The 13,340-nt window shown below is 38.7% G+C and overlaps 1 long non-coding RNA gene across 1 annotated transcript; it reads left to right on the plus strand.

Annotated features, from left to right (window-relative positions):
• Positions 1-369: 369 nt before the first annotated feature.
• Positions 370-9,822, plus strand: LOC135289295 (uncharacterized). Its single transcript, XR_010352083.1, has 3 exons — positions 370-392; positions 7,933-8,016; positions 8,832-9,822. It is a non-coding gene; the product is annotated as an uncharacterized LOC135289295 (long non-coding RNA).
• Positions 9,823-13,340: the final 3,518 nt, after the last annotated feature.

The raw sequence follows: 13,340 nt of genomic DNA on the forward strand, positions 1-13,340 counted from the left end.
TCCTCCCAGGGGGATTTTAAGCTGAAGGGAAGGGGAGCAGAGGAAGGTGGCCACGGCCAGTAGTATAAAAGTGAGGAAGGAGCCAGGGGAGGGGTAAACCAGGGACAAACCATTACCACCGGGGCTTTTGAGGGAGGGAAAGACCATGTGATGTAAGAGGGGAATCCCATGAGGATAAAAACATACTTATTAGTGCAATAATGCAGAACCCAGTGCAAAACAACTAAATGAACTATTTAGTGCAATACAACACCTCCCCCTTATCCGTTAAGAAAAATGAAAAGAAAAGCATCGAGCCTATTCTGATCCAGGTTATGAATTTGTTCACCACTCATGATTTGTGGGCCTGTCAGTTCGCTTTAGGTCCACAAACTGTGTGGTTGACTTCTGAGGTAGTGGAGACTAAACTGTTGATAGCTTTTAAAAGTATACGACATAGAATTCCGAACACTAACATGATTAGAAGAAGAAGAACAAAAAACAACAGATTTGTCTTAATTATAGAAGTCTACCACCCCGGGAATCCCCAGTCCTTGAACAGTCTGAACCAGTCCTCAGATTCTTGCTTGACTTGTCCAATGAGGCTTTTCACTTCTCAGAGAGATGTGTGGACATTGGGTGCTTTCAATGTTAAGTTCAAGCAGCAAAGTTGTTCAAATTGCTGGCACTCGTGTCCATGGAGCAGCAGGAGGAAACCTGTGGCACAATACAACATTTTCCTTTTTTTTTTTTTCTTTTGGTGTCTTCAAGGGTTAAGCCAGGGACTTCATTTCTGGAGCATGCAGAGAGGACAGAAATCATCTTAGGTTCCAGAACAGGGTGACTGCATTCAGGCTGCCTCAGGGAAACAGACCTCAGGGAAACAGGCCTGGCTGCCAAAGCACATCTCAGCTCAAGGGGGATTTTAGAGTAGCTAGGCTTTATTATTATAGACAGTATTACTGTAATATTGTACAGCATGAAGTGCCAGAATTAGTATTCTAGTGGCCAGCCCAGATGTACTCTGAGTTGTTGTAAACCAAACAATGAGAATTTCTTGAGACAAAGAGTGATTCAAAGCCCAATTAAGTTAACAGAGAAACTCTTTTGATTTCCTCCTGTGAGAAACAGGCTCTTGAATTTTCATTGCACATAGTAACACCCAGTGGCTCATCTCAATATCAGCTTCAAAGAGAATGGGAGATGCTGCCCTGCCTCACGGAAGGGCTGCAGAGGTTAGTGCCTGTCTGCTGCACATTTGGATGCTGCAGTGATGATCATTATGGAAGAGCCCATAAAGAGTTGAAAAGTTGTGGAGGGTTTGGATAGTGTGAGGTAAATTAACCCTAGGCCTGCATGCTGCATGAGGGAGAGTAAAGTGTGATATGGAAGTATAATGCATGTCCTACTCCACCAATCTGTGAAATTGATCAATTTCTGTTGCAATTAGTGCAAAATCAGAAAAAGAAAAAAATAAGGAAAAAAATTAGAACAGAATGGAACACTTTGCAGCAATTCATGATTTCATGGTGTTTATTTTTCCAGTTCAAGGCATAAGTCTGAAGTCTGGAGCTGTATTTTTAATTGAAAGGTGATGGTTCCTCAGGAGATGAGATTTCAGCAGCTTTTCCTACATGTCAGTGTGCTGCCTCTTCTTTGTTTTATCCTAAAAAAGCTGAGCTCTTGTGTAGGGTTTTACTGGCTTCCTGGTGTACATCTACATTAGACTTTTTATGTCTTTGCGTGGAAACTATAATTTAGCTTCCAGTATTTTTTAAAGTGCTTTGGCAATTCCACTGGCTTTCTGCCACTTCCATGACCTCTGTAGTATTTATTTGGGTTGTTTGCTGGGGTCATAGAGAGAATAAAAGACATTTATTTTGTTCTTTTTTTTTTTTCACTCTCTATTTCTGCTTTCATATGTCTTTATATTTCTCCTTTCTATATTTATATTGATTTTTAAAATATTTTTTCTTTGTCTTTTTTTTCCTACTTTAAGCCTTTAACCACAATTTCTATTTCAGATGCAAATCAGCATTATTTCCTTGAATTATTCTCTATTCTTAAAAAAAAATAATAAAAAATTAGCAAGCACATGATCTTTTGGTTCCCATATTTTCAACTCACTTTCCAGATTTCTAATTGCTAGTGTTTCCAGGACCTTGACAGCTGTTTGACAACACTGTCTACCTCTAGTCATACTTTAACCATTATGATAAACCACAAAGGAAGCTTGGTTTCTCTAGAGAAAATTCACTCTTGCATCTCATGTTAAATCTGCAGGTCTAATATGATATGCAGAAAACCAAATTTGAAGCTTTCTCATTATTATTTAAGCATGATGATCATCTTCACTGTTTTATCTACAAAGTCACATACTGAGAACTTTGTTTACCTTCAGAAGCATGATGCCAGTTCCAATATCACTGTGGGGGGATTTTTTTCCTTTGAGAAATGCCCATAAATTTAAATGTCTACTAAATTTCTGAGGTTGTTCTCAACAATGTAAATACTTTAATTGCTCCTAAACACTGGCCTCTAACACCTGTGTGAGAAGATATTTCAAGAATAAGATGGGCTAACTGAGACCAGATGAACCTTTTTAATATTAATTTCACAGTCAGAATATTTACTGAACAAAATATCACTTAAAGATATTTTGAGAACCTCATTTTACTTTGGTTTAGGAGGATGACATAAAACCTGTAAGACATCTGTAAAATCAGGACTCTGAAAAGCTGACTCCTGAGTGGGATGCATAAAGTAATCTTACCCTATTTATCTTTGTTTGTGAATCTTGTACTTGATTGAAGTTTAGCTTTATAAAATTTAAATACTAATAATACAAAAAAAAATAGAATTAAAATTACACAGATTGAAATAAAGGTCATAAAAAATTTATGGTGGCACCATAATAAAAAAGTAAGATTACAGAATGTCCACCTTATCTTCACTGACTGATCTGTGAGAAAAAATTGAAATAAAAGAAAAAAAATCATTAATTTCTCATTTCTTTAACAAAATTTGGAGGAGTTCACCCTTCAAGCCAAGCATTGAACCTTTGTCCCCTCTCCGCCCTACATTGCTTGCTCAACTCCACATTGCTGCCTTGAATTGCTTCCAAATAGGCTGGGAAATTTACAGCTGCTATTACAGGTCATGTAATACAGGTTAAACCTGTGTTTACAGCCCAATAATTTCCCTGTGTCTTTAAACGAGCTATGAAGTATTTTGTAATGCAGATTGTCTGCTTTTTTTATTTGCCCGTAAAAGCAGTGAAGGGAAGCTACAAAAACTCTGTGCTCCCTTGTCACTGCGGACAGCCTTGCTGCTGTGCTGCACTGAGCCTGGAGAAGCTGGGCTATTAAATGGTTGCAAACTCCAAGGAACTGCAGGTGCCAGAAGAAGCAGAGGAGGTATCTAGCTGGCCTGAGAGGGTCAGAAAAAGGCAACTGAATAGTAATTCACGATTTAAGCAAATTTGCCATTGTCTAAGTCAAGGGAAACTACATATAAGGTGTCCCTCTTCTCTTTTGATCTTGGGGATAACCAGAATTAAATTGCGCTCAATACATCCATCAGTCTTGCTGCTACACTAGATGAGAATATTCTTATGACCATTAAATTTCCCCATTCTTGAACCAGAGAAAGGAGTAAGCCACAGAAATCATATGTGTTCATATTTCTTTGTGCCAAAATAAATGCAAGAGGAGTAAAGCATGAAAGCATAAATGTGTAAAGGAATTTTAGAGCTGAAAAGGAGAAAAATGAGCACAGTTTGTAAACATTGTAATATTCAGAGATAGGGCAGGTAAGCTGTTTTGCCCGGATGCTCATCCTAGTCCAGATCCAATTCATTGCCATGATTTCTCATGGATTTGATTTGACGGGCAAGAAAGAACTTGGGATAGGGTCTGTCCTGTGTTTGTGCCAACAGCACCCTGGAATCCCAGCTGTGGACCAGGACCTCATTATGAGAATTTCTGTACAAACATAATGACAAAGAGATTTTTCTTTTACTCAAATCAAGGAACATAATTGATTGGAGAGTTGTATCTGAGCCAAATATTAAGGATCTTTTTTACCAGTTAATGTTCAGAAGCACATGAATGACAACAGATTTTTGACTTCAGAGTAAAGCAATATCAATGCTGAACATGTGAATTACTTTTAGCCTATTATTTAATATATTTTCTTTGGTTTTAGTTTGTAAAGAATCTAGACCTGAAGGAATAATAAATTGAAAGATTATCACCATAATTCTTTGGACCCCAGCAGTGATTATAAAATGAGCTCATCAAATAATCATTTGCAAGTGTTTATGAGCCAGGATGTATTTCCTTTGTCAATTTTGTAACCACGCTCTGTAGCATTTGGAAATGCTACAGTTTGCAAATAATTCCTTGCTGGATTTTTTTTTTTTCCCCTTCATGAAAGAAGCAAGCTCAAATGAGGCATTTCATTATTACTTCAATAACGCACAGTCAGCAAAGCTTTCATGTATGTTGATTGTTGATAGCCACTGATGAAATAGGAAGAGACAAAGTTTGTCAGGTAGGGTCCTGTACAGACACAAGTCACTCCAGTTAAACAGCACGTCCGTGTACATTTAAGTCTCAGACAGAAAAGACAGTGGGGAGGAGGGGAATCAACACCTATTAAATTTGGATGGGGACAGAAAGAGTGGCCTTTGTTGACTGACAGACAAGGTTATGTGGCTGAACAATAATTTGAAGGCCTGAATTATTCATGCCCACTTCAAGGTAAAAGGGTTTAACCTGGTGATATCATCATGTTGCAGTATTTCACTAAGGCAAGAAGCATTATTCCTAACTCTTTTATTTTACTTCATTCATGTCTTATACATGAAATTAGAGAAGGGATTGGGAATAATGGATAATTTTTAGAGAAAAATATATGTGCATATATTAAGGTTCAAGAACAATTTATAATTTAAAATGAAAGAGCAAACTGCTTACAAAAGGTCCTGACAGCTAAAATTCAGACTTCTCTTTTACCATGTTCTACTCACCAGAAATGTCCTTCTGTGTAAATTTTAAACAGCGAGGGTAAAGGTTGGTATACTACTGGGACTCCAGCCTTTATTTGAAAATAAAGGTTAGAGTTTCTTTTTTTTTTCTTTTAATAAAAGTTGCATTTCTTTGCTGTCAAGAAATATAAACACAATACAATCCTGATCTATTCTGCACTGGAGCAGTCTCACCTTGAGTCCTGTGAGCAGTTTTTGGCACCACAATATATAAAATAAATAAATAAATAAAAAAAAGACAGAATAAAAAAAAAGACAAAAAGTTGTTAGAAAGGGTCCAAAGGAGGCCACGAGGATGGTGAAGGATCTGGAAGGGAAGCTGTGTGAGGAGTGGTTGAGGCCCCTTGGTCTGTCAGCCTGGAGGAGAGGAGACTGAGGGGAGACCTCAAATGTCTTCAACATCCTCATGAGGGGAAGAAGAGGGAGAGGCTCTGATCTCTTCACTCTGGTGACCAGTGCCAGGACCCAAGAGAAGTCCTGAGGCTGTCAGGGGATGTTTAGGTTGGATTTATGAAAAAGGTTTTTCACCCAGATGGTGTTTGGGCACTGAACAGGCTCCCTCGGGTAGTGGTCACAGCACCAAGCCTGTCTAAAATCAAGAAGTGTTTGGACAATGCTCTCAGAACCATGGGGTCACTCTTGGGGATGATCCTCTGCAGGGCCAGGAGTTGGACTGGATGATCCTGATGGGTCCCTTCCAACTCCATACATTCTATAATTCCGTAATTCTGTGTGTCCTGCCATCTGTTACAGCTTCCGATTTGGCCTCCTGAAGCGTTCTTTGATTGTGATGAAGAGTTCATGGACTATCCAAAATCATCACACAGCTAATTGTTACAGAAAGGATCAATGAAACAGCCTACACATAAAGATACATACAGACAACAATGAAGTTTAGAGTGTACAGCCTTGGTCAAGATCCTTTTTTTTTTTTTATTAGCATCAAACATTAATTTAACTTGGGACAATATTCATTCACTCCTAATTCCAGATAAAGAGACCTGAGAGAATGAACTGAATTGGAGATGCTGGCATGGAATGGTAGTCTTAGACAAAACCTGAAGAGATTACTAAATCTCCTTCCTCCTGTTATGAAGTGCATTAAACTCCACTTTCTGTTAGCAAATCCATTACCAGTTCCATCTACCCTTTAGTTCACAGTGTTATGAATGTCACAGGAAGTGTTGGTACCTCTGAAGCAGGAGTCAATGGTTGGATGTATCACTTTCTACACTGTGGATCCTTTCCTTTGCATTTCTGGTCCATTGGGCCTCCAAGGGTATTTGTGGTACATCAAGGAATTGAGTTATATATTTAAGAACATATAAGGATTGTCTGGGGCAGGGGCCATTTACAGCAGCCATGAACCCTCATTTCCTTTCATCATTTTATTAAGATAATTCTTTCATATGCCCACCTTTAAGATCCACATTAATTTAGCCACGTGGGCCACTGGCTTCCTGATTTTTCTTTCATGGGCCTGTAACTTGCAGATTTTTTAACCATGTCACTACTATCCATCCCTACAACTTTGCAAGAGTTCTCCTCCTTCTCCCTACACACCAGGTATAACTAAGGCAGATCTTTTCAGGGACTGGAGGACTGCAGTTACTTTTCTGATGTGCTTTACCCACCCAGTGACATCCCCCATGGAGATTTCAGAATAACTACCTGTAGTTACTAATCAGTGCTTACTCACTTCTTACAAGCAGGCTGTGCAGGGACACACAGGAGTCCTGAGCTCTGTTCTGCCTAGGGAACAGTTACCTGTCTCCTATCCTTCTTTGCTGGTTTTAAGTGTCCCTCTGTGTTTTCAGAGCCTGCTCTTCAGGACACTGTGGAAAAAGATACAAAAATTAAATGAATCACTTTGACAAGAAGGATTGCTTTTCTGGTGTGATGGATCTAAATTTTTTTCACAGCTTTGAAACATCCAAGTGATTTGAGAGAGTGTATTGTGGTCAAATGAACACATTTTCAGTGTAATTTGCTGGATTTATTTATTGCAGAAAAAGACAGCTACTTTAGGGAGATAATTCCTTTTCTCTCACATAAAAGCAAGTAGAAAAACTAATATCAGTGTAATTTGCAAGATCATTTTTGGGTGTGAGGAGTAACTCAGTCGTACTAAAATACTCATAACTGACAGACCTTTTTCATCACCTAAATGCTTTAAATTGAGTAGAATTTGGAACACTAAATGAGAAATCTGAGTCACCAACACACTCTGGACATTATGTCCACAGATAAACTATTAAATATAAAATAATATCCCTCTGTGAGCATACTAAAGAGGAAAAATCCAATCCAAATGCAAAAACCCAAAGCATAGTGTCTACTTTACAGGAAGGATTACCCCAAGAAGGAATGTTTCTTTTCCAGTTTTCACTTGGGACTGGGCTTAAAAAAAACCCCCACCAACTACCTATTTGCTGCTGTCTTTATCCAAAGATGGTTCAAGAGTTTTTACTCTTTCATCATCTCCTTGGGGCATTTTATCTAGTTCTGTGTCTTGTAATGCATCACTCACTAAATAATTAATTTACTCAAGTAAGCAGGATCTCTTGGGGTTTACAAAGTTTCTGCATGAGGAGCGATGACAGCTTCCTAAGAAGCAAGGAAGAAAAACCCAACTTGTTATGTTACTTTCCTTATTTTTTTTTAATTGTCATTACAGTCATCAAAATTCTTTCTTGCTTAATTTCTCCCATTAGGAAGATTAGATATAATTTCTCTGGTCTTGTTTTAATAACTAGGGCTGGAAAGTGAGATAGAGAAGCAAGTCTATCTCCCTTTATCATCAATTGCAGCACCATGGGAACAGGAAGAGGTCATTACTAGTAAGAACTTTTTTCTTTTTTTCATTGTACTGACAACCTTAAAATCCACATTTTTCTCACCAGGCTTGCAGAGAATGGCCAGCAATTCAGCAAATCTGGGCATGAATGAATGACATGTAGCTGAAAGTATGGAGAAGGCTGGTGTTGGTGAGTCTGCAGAGACTCTTTGATGGATTCAACTCATAAAATTGTTTGTATAAATACACACCAGCACACGTATAAGTATATATAATTGCATGTTTTTTTCCTCCAACTATAAAACTTATGGGTGTGATTAGTTTTTAATATCTGTGGAAAGCACCATATCATCTACCTCCTAATTTATCTGTGAACAACACGGCCACCTCAGAGCTCTTCACCAGAAACATATGTCATCCTCATTCCCATGTGTGGACTACTCATGTGTGTGTGGTTTCTCCTTCTGTTCAGTCTTAATTTAGACCTAATGATTATCAAATAATTAAGTCCTCATATCTGTTTCCTTTTAGTTAAAAAATATCTAATTTAAAATTAAGCATTCTCCACACAAAACTTCAAAATTAATTTACCTTCTCTGTTTGAAATAACTCAGATTAAGTAGAAAATTTCCAAATTGTCTCCCATTTTATCTTAATTTATAAGAAATCACAGAAAAGTTTCTGTGCAAAATTTCCGGAGGAGACCAGAGAAATAAGAAATATTGCTTTTCCTTAAGTTTCCTGTTGAAGAGTTGCTTTATGTGAAGACTTGCAGATGTATGACTGATGAGTTTTGAGAGCCTTCTTTTATCTTATAATATCTTGAATTTTCCAAGCAAGAGGCATACAGTTTCTGACATTTAGCCTGAAACAGAAATAGTATTGGTTTTTTAAAGGTAATTCTAAGAGAGTTCAATTCCCACTGGATATTTCCTCAGCTCTTTCCAAAACCATACTGTAACTTCAAAATAGAGATAATGTTTAGGGTAAGCACTGTCTCTGCAGGTTGGTTTCTCCAGTTTGAGGTATCTGAGCTGGCAGAGGACTCTGAGGCCAATGATCAGGGTCTTGAGGGTCAGTGTGGCTTTCCCCCTGACTCTGTTGGTGAAGAGGAAGAACCTGAGCAGGAGCAGAAGGATCTTGACTTTCAACAATTTGTTGTTGTAACTGGTGTTGGCAATGGGGATTGTATTTGATGATTACAGGATTCCTGCAGGATTGAGGAACACCATGAAGAGACAATTAAGTGGGGAAAAAATCATCAGCAGGCTAGCTGACCTGGTAAGGAGAACTTTCAACTTAGACACAACAAGAGAGAGGATAACCCACAGTCAAATGATGAAGGGGTGGACTGGCTTGCCAAGTAAATTGTGCAGGGTGATGTGAACAAGGGATGTCTAAATGAACAAAGTAAGCCTGAAAAGGATCCACCTTGGACATTTGCACATAAGGAAATGCCTGTGGGATAACATTATGGGGGAAGTTACTCCTGCCTTCCCTGGGAAATCAGCAGGACTGAGTGCATCCCTGCAGGACCTCTATACTGTTGCATGTGCATTGGGAATAAAACCAGGAGAAACAAGAGATTTCTGTGCAGATGCAGGACTATGAGCATTGCAGGTGCCTGCCACAGGCTACCCAATCCTTGTGAGACCACTCTGAATTACCTTTGGCAGCTCATGGTAAGTAGAAACCCTCCTGATGTCTGGAAGAAAGAAAAGATCACTTCAGGCTTTAAGAATGACAATGCAGAGAATAAGATGCAGACCAGCCTCCCTTTGGTCTGTGAAAAGGTGATGGAGCAAATAATCCTAATGACCATTTTCAGGTTTATGAAGAACAAGGCAATTGGGAGTAGTCATTGTGGATTTGTGAAAGGGAAATAGCTCCTGACCAGCCAGATAGCCTCCTGGTATGCTGGTGATAAAATGTGTATCTCAGTGGACCGGGTGAAAACCACAGACTTTGTGGGCTTTCACAAGACTCTACAGTGTTCCATGACATCCTCATAAACAAACGAATGGGCTGCTGAAATGGTTGCTGGTGTGGATTGGGAACGGTGTGCTGGGATTGCAAGCCTGTGATCAGTGGCACAGTGTCCATCTGCAGGCCACTCACTGGTGTAGGACTCCTGGGACTGGGCTGAGAATACTTTAACACCTTCATTAATGCCCTGGGTGAGGGGACAAACTGCAGCCTCAGCAAGTGTGCAGACAATGCAAAACTGGCAGTTGTAGCTGATAACACCTGAGCTGTGCTGCCATTCAAAGGGCCTTTGACCAGCTGGAGAACTGGGCACATGGGAATCTCCTCAAGTTCAACAAAAGGAAGAACCAAGTCCTGCATCTGGGGAAGAATCTCCTCCCAGGCTCTGGTATTTTGTGATAAGATTATAGCAGCACAAAGGTATATATTTTCATTTTTGCTGGCTCTGCTCCATCTGTTCAGTAAATTAGTATGCCACAACATTTTATTTTGCTGAGGGCCAGGTACCTTTTACAGCAGAAATTCAAATTCTAGTAAAATGGGGATCAGGAAAATTCCACAGAACTTGAAGAGTGGGATAACAAAAGGAATCATGGTGGGGAGAAAGGAGGATGATGACATTGGTCTGCTTATTCCTAAATTGTATGGGATTATGTATTCCAGGCCTGTGAACAGCTGAGTTGTGAGAGAAACATTACCTGGGAGAGGCAATGAGAGTGTTAATCCAGAGATTTGATGCAAATGGCTACAAAGCCATCTTTACCTCATTATTGAGGTGAATTGACTGGAAAATTCACTTAACTAATTTAGGAGGAAGTTAATAAGTTTGTTGGAGTTTTTTTGTTGATGATTTGGGGGATTTTTCCCTGTCTTGAAATAATGCAATTTTAAAATCTTTGAATTTTAAAAAATATTAATGAACATTTCTAGTTTTTCATTTGGAACTGGGTACTATATCCAACTGTAACTGTTATATCTGGTGTGTAATTAATAAACATTAGTAAATAAATTTTAAAAGACATAAAGGTATTTTCTTCATTATGCAGGATAATTTAGTATATTTAATTTTAGGAAATTATTTTCAACTGGTATAAGCTTGCTACTTGCAACATTTTATTTTGTAAAAAGAAAATGTCTGTTTAAAGGCAGATTCAAGGATAGCACGACAATAAAACCTCTGCTATACACTCACATGAGGATTGAATTTGTCTAATTTAAGCTACCTGAATTCCTGCTACAGTAACTATATTTACCAGAACCAATTGTAATTATCACATGTTTTACTTAGAAGGTGGAAATATTCACTCTGAAGTATTCCCATTCAATATTATTCAGAGTAATAGCTACTCATGAGAATAATGATTTCAGGTTTAGGTAGTTTTGAATTTCAAGATCCACAGGGGCCCAATGCCATTAAATATGATATATCTTTGGTATTCTTTGTAGATAATCCCATTCAATATTATAGATCCCAAGAAAATCCCATGTCTAAACCGAAACCCAGCACTCAGCTAAACTGCCCATACTTCTGTTGCTTGCTAACTGAAGTGCTTGTAGGCGTGGCTCATGGTGCTGGGGATGTCAGCAGAGAATATGTAATTCTTTCCTGAACTCAAATATACATTTAAAATTTAGCCTCTGTGCTCATCAGCCTTCAAAACACACACACACACAGACAGAAATACTGAACATAATTTTGGATTTTAATGTTTTACATTCCTGCACTGAACCAAGCTTAAAGTCCAAACAATTTTAATTGTGTATTTAAAGTAGAAATGAAAAAAGTCAGGGCTTCTATAAGGCTCTAATATGCAATGTGGATGTCAAGAGAGAGTGCTGTGATGTATAGTGAGTACAGCCATGATAACTGTTCTCCTTGCAGCTTTCATGCTGTGTTTCTGATGTGACAAAAACTCCTATGTGTTAGTGCTGGGGACCGTGACCCAAGATCCTCTATCTCTCTTGCTGAACTTAAATCCTGTTCTGGAACAACCTCATCTGCACTGAATACCCACATCTGCAGTCATATTACATGTCATTTTTTTCTCATCTATTCAGCAGGCTAACAAGGAGAGACAGACATTGATCCATTTATCTCTGAACAGAGGGATTATTATTAGTCTCGAGCAGAACTAGTAAGGAGGCACTAATGAAGCCAGACCTTATTATCCTGTCTCATTTTTTTTCAGTCATCTATCAGAGTTTTAACTTGCTGCTTTTCCAGCATGAGAAAGCACTAGCATGCCCTCTCTTCTCTTGCCATTTCACCTCTTGAAAAACATATAAATGTATTTACTTCATCCCCTTCTGTGCCTCTCTTCCTACTTTATTCTAATTAGGCTGCACATAAAAATTTTTTACTTGAAGCAGGAGCAGACAATCAGAAATGTATTGTGGTCACATAAAACACAGTTTCTCAGAAAGCAGACAAAAGAAAACTAACAGAATGTGGACAGAAGAAATACATAGGGGAATTAAAAGGCTGTGGAAGAAATTGTAGATTCTTGCACTACTTGCTCATGGCAGATGGAGGCTATAAAAAAGAAGAGCCTTTGGCAGCGAAATATAGTTATTACTTGTGTTGCTTTTATGATTGAGATTATTGTTGTTATTATTATTTTTGTCCTTTCCATGTTCTTTTTAATATATTTTCATTAACTAAAGTAGCAGAGGGGGAAAAAGAAGATATTGCTTGTTTCACAATTACTTTGGAATGTTGCTTTGATAATTAGTTCACAGAAGGTGTCATCCTGGTCAATACTCTCTTCTCTGCTGAAGACAGTATTACTGTCTGATTTATGTTTTGGCTCATCCCCTTGTCCCCTCATGTTAATCGTCTGTTGTTGATAGCTGTTTAATTCAATGTGTCTGGGGAAAGAGGGTGAATAATAGTAATGGGCAAGACAAGGATTAGAAACATTACCCATAAAGCTGAGCAGATTTTGCACATTCAAATGGAAGATGAGCCAACTACTCTCTACGAAGAAGAGCCTCTGTCTTCCTGAAGATTAAGGTAGACAGATAGACGTAAGATTAGACAGACAGATAGACAGACAGATAGAGAGATAGATAGATAGGTAGATAGATAGATAGATAGATAGATAGATAGATAGATAGATAGATAGATAGATAGATAGATAGATAGATAGATAGACGGATGGATGGATGGATGGATGGATGGATGGATGGATGGATGGATGGATGGATGGATGGATGGATGGATGGATGGAAATGACAATAAGATGTTCAGAGGCCAGGAACACTTCTGCTCTGGAAACAGGCACAGTTGGGGGTTTTCATACCAGAGAAGAGAAGGTTCTGTGAAGACCAAAGAGCCGCTTCCAGTGCCTAAAGGGGCTCCAAGAGAGCTGGAGAGGGACATTTGACAATGTCAAATGATGGAGTGACAGGACAAGGGGTAATGCCTTGAACTAAAAAAGGATAAGTTTAGATGAGATGTTAGGAAGAAATTCTTGGTTGTGAGGGTGGTGGGGCCCTGGCACAGGCTGCCCAGAGAGGCTGAGGCTG

This window comes from Passer domesticus, chromosome Z (genome assembly GCF_036417665.1).
Source record: "Passer domesticus isolate bPasDom1 chromosome Z, bPasDom1.hap1, whole genome shotgun sequence".
Taxonomy (NCBI): domain Eukaryota; kingdom Metazoa; phylum Chordata; class Aves; order Passeriformes; family Passeridae; genus Passer; species Passer domesticus.